Source organism: Hoplias malabaricus, chromosome 14 (assembly GCF_029633855.1).
Source record: "Hoplias malabaricus isolate fHopMal1 chromosome 14, fHopMal1.hap1, whole genome shotgun sequence".
In the NCBI taxonomy this organism is placed as follows: Eukaryota; Metazoa; Chordata; class Actinopteri; order Characiformes; family Erythrinidae; genus Hoplias; species Hoplias malabaricus.
In genome coordinates this window covers 30,240,794-30,262,639 of record NC_089813.1, presented here as the reverse complement: position 1 = coordinate 30,262,639, position 21,846 = coordinate 30,240,794, and the positions used below count along the sequence as shown (strand labels likewise).

The 21,846-nt window shown below is 39.9% G+C and overlaps 1 long non-coding RNA gene across 1 annotated transcript in view; it reads right to left on the bottom strand.

The window, feature by feature from the left end:
- Window positions 1–551: 551 nt before the first annotated feature.
- LOC136666642 (uncharacterized) overlaps window positions 552–21,846 on the bottom strand; it is a 59,595-nt gene continuing 38,300 nt past the window's right edge. The window contains exon 4 of the long non-coding RNA XR_010795402.1: window positions 552–1,268. This is a non-coding gene — a long non-coding RNA (uncharacterized lncRNA). The remainder of the gene's footprint in view (window positions 1,269–21,846) is intronic.

The window sequence follows — 21,846 nt, the reverse complement described above, 5'->3', positions numbered from 1 at the left end:
ATCCATGGTGCAAGTTGGAAAAGTGAACATCTCATTTACCAATATAATGGATTTAATTCAATATTTCCCTTATGCATGTTTTGATACAACCTGTGTTACTCAATTTGAATACATGAAAGAAGGGCTGCCAAATAATTTAAATATATAGTAATTAATCAAATTAGAGTCCCACTCAGATTGACTGCCTCTGAGGAGTTTGGTGTGTGTTCCCTGTATCTGCCTGGGTTTCCTCTGGGTGCTCTGGTTTCCTCCCATGGTACAAAAACACATTGGTAAGTGGATTGGACACTCAAAACTGTGCATATGTGTGTGTGTATGTCGCCTTGTGAAGGACTGGCACCCCCACCAGCACCCACCATGACCCTGAATTGGATAAACGGTTACAGACAAGGAATGAATGATGAACAATCAAAATAGTTTTTGTATTTATTCACAATAAACTGTAGATGTCTCTTTTTAGTTCTAGTTTAAAAATACATCGTCATATTTTATAGCAATATGAGTACACAAAATGCAATGTACAGTATATTCATGATTCAATTTGACCCTGAACATAAGTCACATAAACACAGGGTAAAATGGAAACACCTATTATACATTTTGTTTACAGTGGAAATTTCTCTACAGTTATCCCATAAACACTGTCCAGTGAAGTCTGCCAACGTTGTTCTAAAAGGCTAACATCACTGATACTGCTGACAACTGTGTGTTTTGTTTATGAATTAAGTTTTGGATTTGATATACTGCATTGTCTGTTAATAAATTTTATCAACGAAAAACTGCCGTTTTAAAGCTGTATTTCAACAGGAGGGTTACAGTTGTTATAGCAACAGTGTGTGAGCAGCAGCTTCAGGTTGAGGGTTTGCAGGGTCATTCTAGGGAAATGTGTTAAATAGCATTTAGAAAAGTAGTTGTGGTAATGTATAGCTTTAGCACATTTTTAAGATCTAATCTCTGACACCACTATACGTCCATTTCAAGGACCTTTAAACCCTTTTAAGACATGAAGAAAACACTGGTCTCTAGACTTTAGCATTATTTTCCCTCTTGCCATATCTCAGAGTGTCTAATAGCACAGGGGACTGTGTGTGTGTGTGTGTGTGTGTGCCGGGGTTTGTGTGTGTGTGATCTGAAGAACACAGGTCCCTTTCAAGGCAGAAACACGTGAAATAACATCAACAGTAGGCGACTGAAGTAGCATCATCTATGGTTTGAGGTGTGTAGCAGATCTGACGGCATCATGTGACACCTCTCTATGTGTATGTAGCCTGCATAGAAAATGAGAGAGAGAGAGAGAGAGAGAGAGGGAGGGAAAGAGAGAGAGAGAATGAATGAAATAGGTACACGCTGACATGCATTCACTGTCTCTTAGTCATCTGTGCACCCACTCAGCCAGAGAACGAAGCGTTTCCGGAGCAGTTACAGCAGTGGAAGCCTTCATCTGGAGCACAGGGAGGGAGTGTGATAAATGTGTTGACATGTGTCATCTGGTGGAGGCATGTATTTGCAAAAGGCCTGGATCTCCAATTCTATACCATTACAGCCTTAGTATTTTCATCCTACTCCCACTAATGGTGTTCTCCCTCAGACAGTGTCCATTAAAAGAGGAGCCACAACGGCAACAGAAAACTGTCAGCTCAGGAATAGATCGCCGTAGTCCCGTGGGAAGACACTGCAGAGAAAGTAGCTGACAATTTCTGTCTGACTTCAGTTTGAACTGGGTCTTTTCTGCTGTTAATAGCTTTTTTTGATGATCTGTGAGACTCATATATGTTTTTTTTTTGCCAGCTTTCTTGTCAAAGGAGAGATCTTCCCCGCCCAACAAATGTCATTAACAGACGATGTATAGAAGCTCTCTTCATGTGGTGTGTGGGTTGTAAAAGAACATTATATAATGTTATGCTAATGAGGTCTTTTTAAGTTTCTCTGCTGTACTTGTATCCCCAGTAATGCGAAGAGTGAAACAATGATCGCAAATTAGGAAGGGATTCCACCTTAAATCATCTATATGAGCTCCTCCAGTGATGGCTGACTGATTGGAGTGGCTCAGCATCATGAGGCAGAGCTAATGAAGGAATGAAGAAGCAGGGTGAAGCTTCTATACAAGCCTATAAAATCATAACAGAGGGGAAATTATGAATACAATTAGATGAGATGATAATAAATTCAACAATGCAATAAGTTATGTAAGATTAAAAGAATCATTTGCATGCTTCAGTTGAGTGCTTTCTGGAAATAAAAAGGCTTTATTTAAATAATTTAAAAAACACCCTGCTGAAAAGATGCCAGTATTCTCACTCGTTTCACAACAGCAAATGAAGCAAAAATTACGGTGCACATCGGAAATGTGAATCAAGAATCTAATGGCTACATTACTCCCCATTTTCAAGATTGCTTCACATAGATAGCATCCTTTTATATCTAGAATAGCAGGGGTATCACCATTAATCAACCTCTATTCACTCAAGTAAACGTTTATAATTTACCCGTTGTGTTCTCTCTGTGTCGACGTGGGGTTCCTCTATGTGATTTGTTTTCCTCCCAGAGACCAAAAACTCATGTGGTGTACTGACTGTGTGAAATTGTTCACAGGTGTGTGTGTGTGTGATGCCCTATGATGGGTCCAGCACCCTCAGCAGGCGCATCCCTTCCATGTGGTCACTGATTCCGGGTAGGCTCTGGACATACCACAACCCTGATGGAAAGATGGATGAATGAACTTACCCATCTCTCTATCTTAAGTGACCTCATTCGATGCGCAGACAGTAAAAAATGTAGCCATTTACACCTGGAAGGTCTCGGATGTCTACTTAAGCCACCAAGCGGATGAGATTTTATGACTCCAGCAGGTACGAAGCGAGAATGCACACATATGTTACATCAGTCTCTTGCTGAGCAAAAGTGTCCTCTAAGCTAGTGTATGTGTAGATGTACAAGACGATATAAATCACATACACTGCTACCACAACAGTACAAACAAACAAGAGAGGAGGCAAAGTAAGAAGCTACCACAATGTTGCTGCCTTGTCTCAGCGGGTGTTTGTCGCTGTATACATAAGAGGCAAACGTGAAAAGAAAAATCCTCTCCAGGATTTCATTCCACCTGCATGGCTTCCTTAATCACCGCAAACTAGCCTCATACATGTATTAGTGGTGACAAGTTAATGCATTAATAACTTCTTAAAGCTGCTTTCACACTGAACACGGTATGTGCTGCACTCGCCGCTCATGTCCGTGCAAGCTGCTGTCGGTGACAGTTTTGCGCACGCCAGTTGGGCACCCTCTGCTGCGAGGGAGGGTCAATTCAAAGAGGGAAATTTAGGAAACTACTAGACACACCCACTGTTTCTCCTATTGGCCACGCTGAGACCCTGCTGATTGGCACTTGAAATTTATAGGACCATGTGCATCTGTCAAGATGGACCCATTTCAAAGTGAAATGGTGAAAATAATGTGTTTTTCAGTGCAGCTGTGAATTGACTGCAGTCAAGTTTTAACTGCACGTATTTTTTAACACTGTTAAAGAATTTTTGTGTTTTATCCCTGTGATTGATCCACAGACCATGGCTAATTATGCATGCCTATCTGTACATTGTCTAGAGACAGTAGGGGCCTATCCGTATTCCACTGGCATCCAGGACTCTGCTTTCCACATGGGCGTTTCTCTGCTGTTATGGAAATTAATTCAACAATCTGCCGGCCATGAACAAGAACCAGACAAAGTGTGGTATGCTCTATTATCACAAAGTATAATCAACTTGCTTATGGTTAAACAATCAATTATTTGTAAAATTATTCTTAGAATTGCTGCTCCTTCTTGTTTAAAGGAGCCAGTTGAGGTGGTTCTTGTATCTGATAAGGATGCCTCGTGGACACCTCCCATTGGAGGTATACCAGGTATGGACAACTGGAAGGAGGCCCCGGGGTAGATCCAGGACCCGCTGGAGGGATTACATCTCCCAGCTGACCTGGGAAAGCCTGGAGACCCCCCCAGGGGGAACTGGTGGAATTTGTGGGAGACAGAGATAACTTCGCTTGCCCTGTTTCTACCATGACACTGAAATGGATTGAGCGGAAAAGAAAGATATTGTGTACATCTCCACTCACCATACAGGTGTACTTGGTTGTTCAACAGTGTTTGTGTGTTAATGTGTGCGGCTACGTCTGACTCATGAACATGTATGTGTGATAACCAAATTTATGTCCAAAAAATCCTTCTTTTTTAGAATACAAAAGCTCTGAATGCTTTGAAAAGGTTTAAGTAATCATTATTTTTGAAGCTTTTAAGGCAGAGTACAACATATAATCTTAAAGAAATATTTAAAAATATGTTTTGCAATGAAAAGAAGTTGATTTTTTTCTTCAGTTAAAGTCTTTGTTTAAAAATCTGTCTGCTTAATGAATCAGCAAAATAACTAGTGACCTCTATTACTCATATAATCAGTGATGACAGCCCTACTACTTAGCTTCACTTAATTACCCTGACATTTCTACTAGTGATAAAACCTCCAGGATCGACTGCTAAGATTCCTGTTGCGGTTAATACAATCATTCCCTTCCATCTTTCTGCATATAATCTCAGCCCCCCCAGGCCAGGTGAGGCTCATCTCCCATTCTCCTGTGATGCCATACATTATGCATTTGGGGCTGGCTGCTGCTCGGAGATCTCCGTCCCCTAGCTGCCCTTGTTATTGGAGTGTTCCTGGTATGAGTTATGGGAGGCTCACAGTGCCAAATGTCCCGTGCAGGAGAAGGCAGCTTCGTTCTGCACAGAGGAGTGGAAAAGGAACACATCTGGTTGCCCTGCCATATGGAGAGCTCCTTAATTTCACTGCTCAGTCCGCAGTTTTCTGCCTGGCTTCGTCCTTCCCTCAGCCCAGGGTCAAAACTGTCTGGTGACTTCTGAAGTGAGGAAAACTTCAGAAAAGCTACAGTGTGAATCATAACCACAGAGCAGAGACTGTATTTAAGTAAGTTTATACTAAATGGTAGTACAAAAAAGAAAAGGCAAAAGCTGACTTCAGTACTGAATATATCCATTGTCTATAAGCACAGGACTTAAGTTGATTAAGGCCCATTTCCTCTTTTTGATGCACTGTTGGTTTACAATAAAATGTCATCAAAGTTGATGACTGATGACATGATGATATTTTTATTAATAAAATACATTTACAGCTGTCATCATATATCATTACACTTATATAGCGCCTTTCTAGATACCAAAGGACGCTTTACAATCACCACTGCTCAGAACGATCAGAACACTCTATCCACACACACGCTGGCGAGAAGTGGCAGCCAAACGCGCACAGCATACTCTCAATCAGGAATGACTGTCCACCTGGAGGACTGCATCGGGCACTAGGGTTTCACCCAGGATAGAGTGCCAGTCCATATCTGGGCACACACACATTCACTCACACATACAGACATTCATTCACATACACACTCATTCACTCACACACCAGGACAGTTATTAGAATATAGTATATAGAAGCCAATTCACCTACCCTCCATGTTTTTGGACTGTGGGAGGAAACCGGAGACCCCGGAGGAAACCCACGCAGACACGGGGAGAACATGGAAACTCCACCCAGATGGGACTTGAATCCAAGATCCCAGCACTGAGAGGCAAACGTGCTAACCACTAAGCCACCGTGCCACCCATGGTTGTGTTTTATATTTATCAAAAGTATGTGAAGTTTATTCCCATGCATCATTGATTTCTTGACGTCAGAAATAAATATACTTTTGGAGGAAAAATTTGGAAGCTACAATGGACTGTGTTGGAAGACAAATCAATGAGCAGCAAACGAACAAAAGCAACACACAAAGCTACAATTATTCTCTGATGTAACAGTAGCCACTCAGCAAGTACATACACATTCTCCTTGAGTTCATGTAACTATACTGGATTAAACAGAAGCAGTTAGTATCCTCCTCTGATAAAAAAAAAATGCATGAATCATTACTAACAACTCTGCCAGAAAATCAAGCAACCAGAAGATACATGACATTTGTTTCCTGTGGGTGTGCATTATACAAGTCCTCATTTTATCCCTTAAGACAGTATCAGTGTTAGTTACATATTATCTTCTTGAATTTGTCTCTTGCCTTTATTGTATACATACCTTTAAAAAGACAAATAATCCAGACACAATGGAAAGGAATAAGATTATGGTTAAGAACACCTACCTTGTATCTACATTCAATGTCCGTTTTATCAGCTCCACTGACCGTACAAAAGCACTGTGGTTTTACAATTACAGACTGTAGTCCATCTGTTTCTCCGCATATCTCTGTTTCATATCCCCATTTCACCCTGCTCTTCAATGGTCAGAACATGTTGTAATTTCCATCCTCATTAGTAGACACAGGATGCAGTCCACAGCATGCTACCCGCTGGATATTTCTGGTTGGTGTATTCTCAGAGCAGCAGTGACACTGAGGGCTTTCAAAACTCTAGCAGCACTGCTGTGTCTGATCCAGTTATACCAGCACAACATATACTAACACATCACCACCAGTTTATTGGCACTGCAGCACAGAGAATGACCCACCACCCATCAATCAGACCTGCTCTGTGGTGGTCCTGACCATTGAATAACAAGGGTAAAATGGGAAGAAGAATATATGCAGATAAATAGGTGGACTACTGTTTGTAATTGTAGAATTACAAAGTGCTCCTGTATGGTCAGTGGAGCTGAGAGAATGGACAGTGAGTGTAGATACAAGGTAGGTGTTCCTAATCCAGTGACGGTTCAGAGTACATTTTCTACTGTCCTCTGCCAGTCCTCTCAAAAAGACACCTTATGTGAGTCATAACTATTACCCAGTCCTCAGTCCATCAGAGCATGCAACTCATACAGTAAAATCTGAAAGTAAAAGGAAAAATGACTACAGCACAGGTTTAGTGGAGAATAATTATCATCTCATTATGTCAATAATGTGTCATGGACTTCAGAATATCATTACACATTGAAGATATGCAATTAAGTATTTAATTAATGGCATACAAGTATTTAATTAGATAATTATGGTACTTTTGATGGCTTAAAAGGAGATGGCGTTCACAAAATGTACCATAATTTCTAAATTGCGGCCTTGCTTTGGTTTTAAAACACCAGTTTAAATGTCTCTGCAGTGTAATATAATATTTTTTTACTGAATGTGTTCAGTTACTGATCATTATGTGATATTCATACATCTGTCTGCTTGGCTACTAGAGCAAATTAACACAACAGAGGATCAAAGTACATCAGAAAAAAAAAAGACTAGCAACACTAGCACACAGACCGAACCAGAAAGGAAGATCATACGGGCTCAAATATTGACTCCGAAAAAGACTCTGCCTCTTACTACTATCAACAATGGAACACTGAGGAAGGAGAAGCCTAATAAGTCATTAATCTTCCACGCAGCTTCTTTAAAGCTGAGAGACAGCCCTTTAACACCCATACTCACTTTGTCATTTCAAATCCAAAGTGCTGGAGTAGGCAAGATAATAAAAATGTGTTACTGTCCAAACAGTTTTGGAGCTCACTGTACAACTCACCAAATATGTCCCAAAACAGATCATATTGTGAATTATGAAAAACAAAAACAGTGTTCATATAAAAAAAATAAATACAAACGGCTCTGTGGAGTTGCAGCTGTATAAGCTATTTTGAATACCGCATTCATAATGTTTTATAAAGAGCATCTATAAGTAATACTGTAAATGTACTACTGTAATAATGTTACACAAAATGATAGGCATTTATAGGTGCATAATAGTAGTTATAATGACATACATGACACATATAGAACAAATGTATATGACACCACAATATCTGTGGATAAAAGCACTGTAAACATCATAAGGCACTACACCAAGCTTCTATTCTGTAGTATCCTCATGAACACATAATAATGCATTTATATTAAAATACATCACAGAAACTGACTTTATGAAATAATAGTCTTGCTTCATAAAGTGCTATACACATGCTAATACATAATTCATAGAAAGTGCTACCAACATTTTATATGCACAAAAAAACCCTCTACATTCCTTCATCTGTCTGCATGGCTGAGTGCCGATGGACACAGAGAGTGACATTCAGTTACAGTAGCTCCACAACAACAATCAACAGCCCTCATCACTATGCATCAGCTCTAGTTCCAAAACCACCGCATGAATAATGAGCTAATTAGGCTGATCATCCATTAAGCACCCCTTCAACATCTGTTAGGGATTTCATATTTTGATTTTAAAATGTGAAAATAGCCTAGGACTTATATAAAGATGCACATATGGGAGCGTGTGCATGATGAACAGTCTACAGGCCAGAGGAATAGGGGGTTTGGAAAATATATAATTTTATAAGAAGGTTTTCATTAGTATGTATAGATCTTTTTACAACTTTAGCATTTAGTATTTTGTTTCTGAGTTCAATATATGTGGTATTTTGTGTAAAATAATATTTTGATTATTAACAATACAGCAACGGTTTAATTAAAAGAAAAGACAAGCAAAACCACAAATATCTCCAAAATGTCAATTTTGTATTAAATGACTGGATGGCCTACCTGACTGTCTATCTACCTACCTAACAACCCATCCACATGCACACACTCTACAGCTGTACTCATCTGGGTATGAATCCTTCATACTGCTGTATATACACATATTGCTGGATGGTAGAAAGCTAGTTGCACAGGAATGGCAGAGAAAGTTTCATCGATACCAACATCTTGCACAGCATGAAAAAGAAAATTATGCACTGATTATGCCTTTCACTCCATGTGGACTCCTCCAGCTGTAGTCAGGCATTGCACGGAAATGAGTTTTGAAGAAGGGCTAAAGGGTGTTTTTTAATTGGTTCAGGTATTTTGTTGGTTTCTACAAAATAACCAAGCTTAAAATGTTTATGTAAAATAATTAAAAACAAATCATTCCACGCCTTATTTTTCCTTGTAGAGCATGTTGTCAGTCAGGCAAAAGATAGATAGCAATTGCATAGCAAAATAAAGTGTTTTAATAAAAGGGGACTTGACAAGTAGTAGTACTTGTCAAGAAGTAAAACACACAATAGTCAAAATCAGGAGATCAGACGATATAAATAATCTAAAGGGATAATACACGGAAGACCAACAGACACAGAATGCACCTCTTAGTAATGAGCACGAGAACAAACAAAACTTCGCAACGCAAAACTTTAATACTCCAGTACATCTAGAAATAATCAATACTCTGGAGACGGATAGTGGAAATCCGTTCTCTGAATGGTGGAAACACTGGCTTGTTTGTCCCTGTGACCACATAGAGCATTCTGGGAATTGAAGTTTGTGCTGGACGCAGTGACAGGACGAGATAAAGGCATGACACATCTATTGACAGACACTGTTAAAATGAAGTTCAAATAGAGAACAAGAACAACTAGGCACTAACTAAGAGAAACTAGGCAAGCCTCGTTTTGCCAGATCGCCATTAGCCATATAGCCATTGTCATTGAGGCATTTCAAAAACAGGAAAACCCAAAATACATACCCTTGTCACTGGAAGGTCTGGAGAAGCTTTGGCTCTTCATATCAATGAATAACAAATAACAACAAACTATAAAAGTAGTTTATCTTGTCAGCTGCTGGCAGTGTATGTATGATAATGGAAAACCTGTTATTTTCTGTTCATACAAAGCTACAAAACTGAAGCACCATGTTGACGTGACATTAAATCAACTCATTTACCAGAAAGCAACAAGATAACGTTTAAGTTTTTGAACATTTCGAAAAACAAGCACCTTAACATTTTATCAACCAAGCAATCTATACCTGATAAAGGAACAGGACATCACTGGGAACTAGATATTTATTACTGACTTACATTTCTATAAGGGTCTGACTGATAAAACGGTGCTGTAACTAATCCACAGCCTCGCTCTCGTGTTCTGGCTTTAATCATCCGGAGATTTTGTCCGTTTTCGTGTAAAGTTAAACAAAAAGCTGTGCAGATGTAATTTACTCGTCAGAAAGTCAGTAACGGAGAGGTGGCCATGTATTTGTGTCGTTATAAGGACAGATGAGATGACTTTCTGTTTGTTAAATATAGAGTAGAAAACAAAAGGCTGGGTCACAGAAACATTCTCCAAACATAAAGAAGAGACTATGATAAATATTACCTCAACAACGTTCAACACATTTCTGTTGGAGGCTTCAGTATAACACTGAGCTGCACCGCGGTGGATGGTGGACCTACAGCGCTTAAGCAGCTTGAGCGTGTCACAATTCAGCTCTCAACTCTCTGAACACTTGAACACGCATTTTTTTAGGTCCCATAAAGAGTACTTGTCCAGGGAAAAGCGGACCTCTGGTCACCGCCGAACGGTTCCAAATTTAGTTCACGAACAGGAAATGAAAATATGGCTAAACAACAGATGGTGCAGTGGTGAAGTGGCGCCACCTTAAGTTCTCTCTGTGAAATACGACTTAATTAACAGTTCCTACTTGCGCATGCACGTTTCAACATTAAGTGAGTCACTCAGTCAGAAAGCGCAAATGCCTCTATACCGGCAAAAAGGGAGATATATGTTTGAGTTTTTTTTAGGGAGCAGTCATTGGAAATTGCCAGTTTAGCCAATGGACTGGTTAGGCACAGAATAGAATTAGTCCATTCTCAAACACTGATAATACCTTCCATGCCACTACACAAATAGAATAAGCACTCAACATCAAACTCTAAATAGTTTAACACAGCTTTTGTTTGATTGTCAGCGCATGCACAACATAAGCCCCACCCCATTCTCCACCTAATGTCCCCTAACTGTCTGCAACCATTTCACTAGTACTGGTCACATACATTGGTTTCCACAATATTCAGAGACACTTAGAAGAGACCAAGGGGGTATTGCAGAATTTGCTTAAAAACTCAGTGTGCAGTTTAACAGTTATATTAGTGTGATACTCTATTGAAGTGACATGCTTATTACAACCTATTTACCCACTTATGGGTCCCCACTTTTTATTTATGCCATTTCTAATTCACATTATTCATACATTAAATAGTTCTCAGCTTGATATTTATAGACACAGATTATCTCAGCAGCCAGCCTACATGTAATTTTGACTGGGGTTTTAAAAACATAGTGATTTTTAATAAACCCCAGAAGATGCTTAAATAGTGCAATAGTGTATTGGCCTGAATTGAGATTTAGACGGTCACACCAAATTGTTTGTTTTTTTACCTGCTTTTAGACAACACAATATTGAAAATTAGTCACAGGGATAAAATTGTATCACAGTAGTACATAACTGTTCAATACACTGCAGGGCCACATAGTCCACAGCATGATCTCAGGCTCTGTAGCAGTAATAATCCATTGGCTAGTAAAACTCCCTGCCCTCCGCATGGAATCCTCTCAGCCTCTCTCAGTATCATACACCAGGAGCCTGTCTTTACTGCTGTGCAGTAAACGCACTGGTACATGTCATTGCCTTGGGATAAAATACATTGTGGGTGGTCATAAACGGCAGGAAAATGTCTTGAGGGTTTTTTTTCCTTCTTCAGTCTCTTCTGTCTCTTCATCTTGTTTTTAATTAAAGGAAATGTAGCCCACTGCAGAGATCCTTCACTAGCTTACATCTACAGACATTTTTATATTTCTTCCACTATTAGGCTGTAAAACTGTGGCTTATATCTGCTTGGGAAATGGGGGCATACTGCACAGTGAGAGATGAAAAACTGGAGCTATGCTCATCCTCCTCCTCCTCCTATCATCCAACCCCCTTCTCCTTCTCTCTCACACACTACCTCTCTCTCTCTCTCTTCCACTGTCTCTCTTTCTCTGTTTCATCCCTGCAATCTCTTCGATCTGTCATCCACTGGCATTTACAGCGCATTTCATTCACCCATTCCTTAAGGACAATTGGTTTTCTCCCCTGATTCCATTAGCATAAAGGCGAGGAAAAGGAGAGAAGAGAGCAGAGCAGGAGCTGGGAAAGGCTCTCACACCACACTTTAACCCTCCACACTTCACTCTAATGGCCTCATTTACTGATGCCTTTAGCGCACCTAAGTGCCACTGCCAGAAGTTTCGCTTTAACGCTGCCAATAAAACCTGAATCTGACTCAAGCTATACTCTGAACAATTATAAATGAAGTAAAAAATATGGCAAAATGATTCTTAGATGGAAAACACCTCATGGACCTGGGTTTCTTTTGAGCAGCAGTGGGGACAGAACAGGACCTTTGAAGAGTCTCCGAGGAGCACGAGAAAGAAACAGTAAAGGCTGTTAAAAAGCTTTTGGAAAATCTACAAAATATTTCACCACCACTTAAACAAGGCAGTAGTGTTAATGGTTAAATAACACCCAGTAAACAGTGATATACAGTCTTTCATTCGTTGTCTGTAACCGCTTATCCAGTTCAAGGTCGTGGTGGGTCCGGAGCCTACCAGGAAGCACTGAGCGCAAAGCAAGGACACACCCTGGAGGGGGCGCCAGTCCTTCACAGGGCCAGTGATATAAAATATATTGTAAACACTATTTAATAATAATTATTTGTTTATTTCCAGTAGGATTTATTTATTAAAATATTAAACAGGTATTTTATTTCCAAAAAATCATTGTCCATTACAGGAGGTGTTATATGGTTAAGTTTAAATAATTGGGAGGGTATGATTTCTGCTTCTCTGAGGTCAGAGATTCTGAGTTACAAGAATATTTCAAACATTACATACCCCTCGGTTTTGCTTTGTGTTTGCTTTGCATGGTTTACCAGTAAGCCCTGTCACACTGGTTACTATGAGGAGTGTATGTTAGTTTTGGTACTCCACACAGTCACTCATTTACTTACTCACACCCAAACACTCACATTTAGCAGGACATAACATTCTCCACAAGGGGCTGCTCTAAGCAGTTTAAAAGCTCTTGATGCTTCACAAGAGCAATGTTTCACACTAGTTTCTTTTTAAACTAATATTCAGACAGCAAATTATTTACTTGTTCCAGATAAAAACACTGAGTTGGTAGACAGCAACGTTATATTTATATAACTTTTAAACTTTGGCTGCAGCTTTTATTTTGTCCACAATTGTGGTTTTGTTTCCATTGCTGGACTGGTCATTTTTCCACCTTACAATTATTGCTGGGTTGTCCTTTTTTTATCTTTTACAATTCCAGTATGAAAAATACCAGATACTTACTCAGCAACAGCAAAGAAAAAATGTGGCCACAGGCCTCCAAAGGAAAACCACTTAATGCAGGCAGTAACTAATTACTAATACACTGCGTGCTCATAGTATACAATGCACAAACTACAATGAGTTTAAAGAGAAGGCATAATATTAACAAGAGTGTCAAACGTTTAGGCTGAAGATTCTGGTGCATTCTCATGTACTTTAAAAAAAACTGAAAATGTTGATCTAAAATTGTGTAGACAAAAAGATTAAAGTTTCAAAAGCAAGTATTGAATAAAAAAATAAATGCAATGACACATTAACATGACACATCAGATGAATGCTTGGGCACTGTGTCAAAATCTTACTCAAGTAAAAGTGTAAGGAACGCAAATTATATCTGTGAAAATCATTTACACGCCACATTCATTTTGCTATTATTATTCATAAGTGTGAGAAGTATGATCAAATATTCCAGTCAATAATATCAGTGAAGTTAGTAACAGTGCAAAATACATATGTGCTGAAAATATGTATGTTGCATGTATGCTGAAAAAAATTCATTCTAATTTTATGACTATCACACACACACACACACACATATATATATATATATACATTCTGATTGTTATGGACCAGGCTATGGGTTAAAGGAGAAGGATGATAAATAGGGGTCTTACCATACAGCAGGTAACAAGCTGGTGAGACAGATATGACCAGGGCCATAAAATCAGCACCTAACATGAGTAATGTGGATAAAGATAGCCCAGCTCATGCTGCTTTCTCTGTGGGGTTAAATGTAAGCATCCAGTACAGCTGGTAACAGGGTGTATGGAAGGAGCAAGGCCATGGGGAGGTCATTTACACTGATCTCAATGCTCAGTTTGGCCCTGACTTAATGGCCACTTGTGAAAAGCCATTCAGTGAGGGTAGGAGCACGGCTAGAGCACGAATCCCACATTACTGTCCTTCCAGAGACCACCGCTCTGGACCACTGCTTCTCAGATTCAGGAGGCTAGAAGTGCAGATCAAGGCAGCCATGATGGAGTTAATTACTCAAGGAAACGAAGGCATGAGAGTGAACGCTCTTAAATACTCCAACCTTCACAATTTCAGCCTCACTGCATAAGCAAATAACGCTCCCTCTCGGCCCAATCAGACTCTTCCCTTTCCTGGGAGCTCAAGGAGAAAATGGCCTTGTGGGGGGAAAAATGCTTAATGCGATACAGCTTTTATTTCAGAGTGCAGAGGGAAGAAAAAATATACAGACAAATAAATTGCTTACCGTTTTAATGGCCTTTCCAGCGTGTGGAATAAAAATGGCATATTTCAGTTCAGCCAAACATCTTAATGCACAATTTATCTGTCAGCTCCACTCCTGGCCACAGCAATAATCTGCTGTGTCGGGAGGCAGGAGGCCTAAACCCACTGTACTCCAGGTACTTTCAGTCCACAGTTAAATCCTGCAGATCATTACATAAACACTTTCTATTTTTAATACTGAGTCTTGTTCTGTCAAATGAGGTCTTTTAACACCCTGCCCCCAATGGAATTACTGACTTATTCCATTCTCCTGAACTCAGATAATCAGCGTCTTAGTGTGGATTTTGGGAGAAAACCTCAAAACCAGAGACCTGGAAGACAGACAGAGAGTGAGAGAGTGAGAGAGAGAGAGAGAGAGAGAGAGAGAGAGAGAGAGAGAACTATTTCCTTTTACTCTCTGAGCATATGAGGAAATTCTCACCTTCTCCCATACTCTCAGCATGAGATGATTCCCTCCACAGACTCTGAGAGATTACAGATGGTAAGCACCAGAATACCTTCCACTTTGAATTCTATCCTAGCTCAGGGGGAGGAAGCAAAGCACAGCTGAGTTCTTAATATTACTCTTATGCTCAAAGCCAAAAGGAAAAAAAAACACTTTAAACAGGTATAAAAAAATTCATCTCAAGCACATAACAATGCTTCGTGTTTCCAAGAAACTGCAGTCTTCAACATGTATTTTCTTTAACTCTTTCAGTGGCTAAAACTTACAAGCAGGTTCGGGCTGCCACTCTTCACTTCAAGGGCCCATCTCACACAAAATTAGACATTTTTAAAAAAATACATGTTATATGTAGTGTGTTTACATTTCTACAGTCCATATATAGATTGATACCATGTAAATGCATGATACAGGACATTCAATCACACTTTTTAGGGTCTGTAATCCAGCTAGAATAATTGGGCACCCTGGACAATGCACTAACCCATCTCAGGGCATCATACACTAATCCAGTCACATCTGTGGACATCCGTGGACACTGACAAATTGCCAATCAAAACAGAAAAAGTAGTTAAAAAAACATATCGGACATACTTTGTATACTTTGGGGGCTTAATGCACTTTGCGGGGTTTTGTGTAGATGGTGGTATTTCTAACGACTGGAACCACAGCAAGTCAAAATAGTTTTATAAACAGTGCTCGGTAAGCTGCTGTTTGGACGGCAGGTCTTTCATGTCGTGTTTGGTTTGTATAGATGCCTTTGGTTCATATTGTTTTCATACTTGAAACAAACCACACCTGTATTCATTTAGAAACAGACTGGCACCCACCTGCTCAGGTGGTCTTTGTCAATTTGTCTAAAAGGAAGCGTTCACTCTAAAGCTGCGACCACACTGGGTTTGTATCCATGAATTCTTGCGTGCAAAGTCAATTAACTTAAATGAAATTTGCTGCATCTGGCAAATTTCATACATGTGACTTCTGACCAAATCAATTTCACCTGCGAAGTTTCACGTGAACTTTTAGTTTCAACTTTGATGAACTCTGACATGCAAAAAAAAAATCTGACAATAAATATTACACTATTACATACAATTTCAGGCAGATTTCAAAATACAACACGAGCGAGAGTGACAGTAAAAGTAGAGCTAACAAAACTCTTCTCTGAGGACTAATTTTCACTGTTGTTGCTAGAATACCTGCACCCTTCAGATGCTGAAACAAAATGGAGGACAGGTTACAGATTTACTCTAATAAACAGCACAAACAGAGCAATCCCAATAGGGCTCATTTTAATCGAACCAAGGCTGACAAGTGAAAACACACCTTTAAAGACACAGTAACAAACTGTCCTTTTAAATTCTAAGAGAAAAACGATGTTATGTCAAAATGAATTATGAACTCCTGATAATTCCAAGCACACCATATAAATATAAAGCAAGAGAAATGCCAGATATTGGGCCTTTAAGAATAACTGCCTGTTTGCACTGCCTTTCATGTAGTTACTGAAAAATAAGCCTGAGGATTTAATAGATTAATGTTGGGTATTCCCAAGTGTTTACCTTTTTTGTCAAAGGTATGATTCACTATATGGCATTTTCATAAAGGAGGAGGAAAGTTAAAAGAAAAGCCATTCAACACTGCTTATGCTTATTTATCTTTGTGTCCATGGTTCGTGGCATGTCTGACGAGCGCTAAACAAACCTCACAGACTGACTCAAGGTCTATTGACAAATCCTCAGTGAATTTGATTGAATATGCTAGAAAACTGGGCCAGCAATATGAACAAATTGATTTTCTGCCATATTAAAAAGGATTAAGGCTGCCATAAAGGCAACAGGAAAAGACTTAATGGACCATATGTGCGTACTAAACTTTAATATGTATTATTTTTCCTCTTATTCAAGCCCATTCCTCACAGTGGGGCTGGGAGGATGGATGGTTGAGATTTGAAGGTTATCTGTCTTATAGATTTCAGCCGCCCAGCTCCTGCTGCTGTGTCCTCAATAAGAAAGCTCCATTATCAGAGACCGGAGCCGCTTCACTCAATCACATCTGGACAAGGTGAGGGAACCAGAGCAGGGTATTAGGCTCTATGAAATCTGGAGAACGGTGCTTAAATCCACAGACTTACGGATGTCCAGAACACTTTAGACTTTTGGAACACTACATCAGCTCCCACACTCTAAAAAATAAGTTTTTGAAGTGATGCCATAGAAGAGCTATATATTGTTCCTTAAAAAAATAGGAGTTCTGTAGAATGGGGAAGTCTGCCAATTCTTCAACATTTTTGCAGAATTAAATTGATGAGAACCTCATAATGAAGTCACTCTCGGTGCAGCTGCATCTCTGTACAATGCCGTTTGTGTCTGTTGTAAGAGGAATATAAAGAACATCTTATATATGACACTAAATTTATAAATATATACAGTACATAACCTCAGACATTTCTAATGTAGTTTTTTGTGTAGTATGATTATCAACACTTAATGGAATTAAACTGTCATAAAATTGTCATAAAACATTACTGTCTAACTCAGTGGTCACCAGCCTTTTTACATATGAGATCACCTTTTGAAATCTGAACAAATGAAAGGTCTACCAGTGTAAATGCCAGGCTTAGGCCACTTACAATAACATGTCTCCATAGCCTCCAATAACATCAAACGAAACTGTTTATTTCATAATGTACAGTTGAGTGTTGGCTGTGGTAGTACGCAGTGCCTGAGGCTGCATGCTGTCTGTATGTGCTAAACAGGTGTTCTTACAAGTTGTGCTACCTATCCTATAGCAGCTCTGCTCATGCTCAGACCCACAATTTTAAATATTTTCATGCTTTGTCTTGGTAAATCTGTTTTCCTCTGGTGCATTATAAAGTCTTAGCTTACTGTAATTGCTTCAGCATCCCAAAACTGTAAATGCAGAATCCTTTCCTTCATTCATTCATTCATTATCTGTAACTGCTTATCCAGTTCAGGGTTGCGGTGGGTCCAGAGCCTACTTGGAATCATTGGGCGCAAGGCAGGAATACACCCTGGAGGGGGCGCCAGTCCTTAACAGGGCAACACACACACTCACACATTCACTCACACACTCACACCTACGGACACTTTTGAGTCGCCAATCCACCTACCAACGTGTGTTTTTGGACTGTGGGAGGAAACCGGAGCACCCGGAGGAAACCCACACGGACACGGGGAGAACACACCTGCAGAATCAAATATGCAAAAATAATTTTATTTATGTATTACTATATTATATATGTGCTAGTCATAAAATTAGAATGTCATGAAAAAGTTGATTTAATTCAGTAATTCCATTCAAAAACTGAAACGTGTATATTATACTCGTTCATTACACACAGACTGATATATTTCAAGTGTTTATTTCTTTTAATTGGATGATTATAACTGACAACTAATGAAAACCCCAAATCCAGTATCTCAGAAAATTAGAATATTACTTAAGACCAATACAAAAAAGGATTTTTAGAAATGCTGTCCAACTGAAAATTATGAACATGCAATATAATATAAGCATGCACAGCATTCAATACTTAGTTGGTGCTCCTTTTGCCTGAATTATTGCAGCAATGCAGTGTGGCATGGAGTTGATTAGTCTGGGGCACTGCTCAGATGTTATTAGAGCCCAGGTTGCTCTGATAGTGGCCTTCAGCTCTTCTGCATTGTTGGGTCTGGCGTATTGCACCCTCTCTTCACAATACCCCACACATTTTCTATGGGGTTAAGGTCAGTCAAGTTTGCTGGCCAATTAGGAACAGGGATACCATCCATGATCCTTACACCAGGTTCTGGTAGTAAGCACTGGGTGCAGGTGCCAAGTCCTGCTGGAAAATGAAATTTGCATCTCCATAAAGTTGGTCAGCAGCAACTTTAGTGCTCTAAAACTTCCTAGACAGCTGTTTTGACCTTGGACCTCAGAAAACAAAGTGGACCAACACCAGCAGATGACATGGCACCATAAACCATCACTGACTGTGGAAACTTTACACTGGACCTCAAGCAGCGTGGATTCTGTGCCTCTCTCTTACTCCAGACTCTGGGACCTTGATTTCCAAAGGAAATGCAAAATTTAATTTCATCAGAGAACATAACCATGGACCACTCAGCAGCAGTCCAGTCCGTTTTGTCTTTAGCCCAAGCGAGACACTTCTGATGCTGAAAAGTGGCTTGACACAAGGAATGCATCAGCTGAAACCCATGTCTTGCATACGTATGTGTGTGGTGGTTCTTGAAGCACTGACTCCAGTTGCAGTCTGGTCTTTGTGAATCTCCCCCACATTTTAAATGGGTTTTGTTTCACAATTCTCTCCAGGGTGCGGTTATCCCTATTGCTTGTACATTTTTTTCTACCACGTCTTTTCCTTCCCTTCGCCTCTCTATTAATGTGCTTGGACACAGAGCTCTGTGAACAGCCAGCCTCTTTAGCAGTGACCTTTTGTGTCTTGCCCTGCTTGTCAGGTGTCAATGATGATGATGATGATTGTGTAGCCTAGAGAACTAGACTGAGAGACAATTTAAAGGCCTTTGCAGGTGTTTTGAGTTAATTAGTAGATTAGAGTGTGGCACCAGGTGTGTACAATATTGAACATTTTCTCAATACTCTAATTTTCTGAGATACTGAATTTGGGGTTTTATATATATATATATAAATGATCAAATATATACTGTTGTGTGTACGTGTCATTGAATAAAAATGCACTACAATGTGCTCAACTTTTGTTCAGAATCAGCTTCTTATCACTGGTAAAGATGCGGCTTTCCTCTCAATCATTCCCGCACTTCACAGTGATTTAAACAGAGTTCAATAGCGAAGCAGCGAAGTGCAGCGAAACGAGACATGTGATTGGATATATGCTGGGCTTTGTCCCGCCCATCGGACGCTCAGCGTCTCTGGGGGTCTATGGGGCAGTGGGCTGGCCTCGGCTGGCCCGGACACTCAGCTTCTGCCTGATGATTAGATGATCTGTCTGAGGCTGAATCCCTTTTTGATTGACAGCGAAATGAGCGAATCAGCGATCCTTTGGTGTAGAGATCCGTGGGAGCATTACATTTTCATTCTGTTCTGAGTTGAACCGGAGACTTTCTTAATCCACTTAGCGGCATTTTCTTTGTTAAAAACGACTAACGACAAATCGAGCTTCTATTTCTGGTGGGTTTTTTTTGTAGCTGCTTGTGTTTGGAGACTGACTTCTATCACACTTTCTGACTTCTATCGCAGTTTCTAGCGGGTGCTGCTGAGCCCTTCCACCATCACAAAGCACTCACAGGTGGACACACTTAACATGGGCCAAGGCCGTTTAAGCAGCCTAGCTCTGCTGGACATTGAGAGGACACTACACTACACACTTGGTACGACAGGGTCACAGATCATTTTCTTAAAAAGGAACAGAGGGTAGAATTTACGTATAAATAAACCGACACATTTTATGATGTAGGCCAAAATTGAGCTTCCCCTCCTTGAAAGACCAGCATCCGCCACTGAGATATATATATATGACACCACAACCCTGAAATGAACAAGCAGATAAGAAGATGTATATATATATATATATATACTTATAGAAGTACACCATGGAAGCATACATCGACAAGGTAGCACACCTCAACAGAACACCACGGTATATTGTGGCTTGTGTTGTAAATTTTAATATTTCTTTAATATCTCCCATTTTGATACAGCAACCGTCAGCACTGCCACCATGTTGGCTCAGACAGGGCAGATTTTAAACCCGAAAGGGCCAGGTCTGTGTTAGTTGGCTATAGTCTGCAGACTCTGGTGCAGTTGCAGGTGCCAGTTGGGGGTGGGGGAGTGGTGTAGTGTGTGAGAGGCTCAGACTGGGGCTCAGTTTGATTTTTTTTTTTACCTGATTTTGGACGTAGTCGCCTAAACTCTTCACATACTCAATGCTGAACAAGTTCAGGCAACAGCCAATGAGAACAGGGCACAGAAAATAAACACAGGCGCGTGCAGTGGAGCACAGAGAATTGCAGGTCGGATTAAACGGTAGAAATATAAAAACTACAATACATTACATAGAGCTGAATTCACATGCCCCCAGATAACGAGTATTACCATATCGTACATTATCGTAAAACATGCCGTTACAGCCTTTATTTCAGGTTTATCCTAATTTTCCATTTCACTTTAAAAGACTTAAAAAACATTGGCGAACGCCGATGTTTCTGAAACATTTAAAGTGGAACGTAACCTCAAGTATGAGTTATCCTAAAAATCTCTAGCACCCTCAGCAGTATGTAGAGACAGTGCTAATTAGGTCTTCACATCCACAACCCAAAGACATTTTTATGTATTTTTCTTTGTGGATCTACACAAATAGCAGTGGGTTGTAGGTTCGTGTTTATGTATATATCCTAGGAAACGCAAGTCGCGTGTTTAGTTCAGGAGTTAATGGTCATGTGTGTTATCCCCAGTCATGTAGTATGTGCCTGACATTTTTCCAGTCTCTATAAAAATCGCCATCACCCGCCGTGTAGTGTGAAATACCCAGTCTGTTTATAATCTTTTAAAGACTTTAAAAGCTGTGTAGTGTCTCCAGGGCTTTAAACGCAATAATTGAAGCAGCATAAGATATCGCGATTGACTTGCATGGTCTTGGAGATTGGCGACAGTTGGTCTAACTCATAGGTTTTCCACATGTATGGAGGAGCATGAAGTTCTAATAGGCTTAATGTCACATTGCCTGTCTCTCTAGGGCATGGGTCACCAATCTTATCCATAGAGGGTTGGTGTGGCTGCAGGTTTTCATTCCAGTTAAGCAGAGAACACCTGATTCTACTTATTTTATCAACTAGTCTCCTCTCAGGGTGTGCTTCTCTTTGGTTGGAAAGAAAACCTGCAGCCACGCCGGCTCTTTGTGGATAAGATTGGTGAACCCTGCTCTAG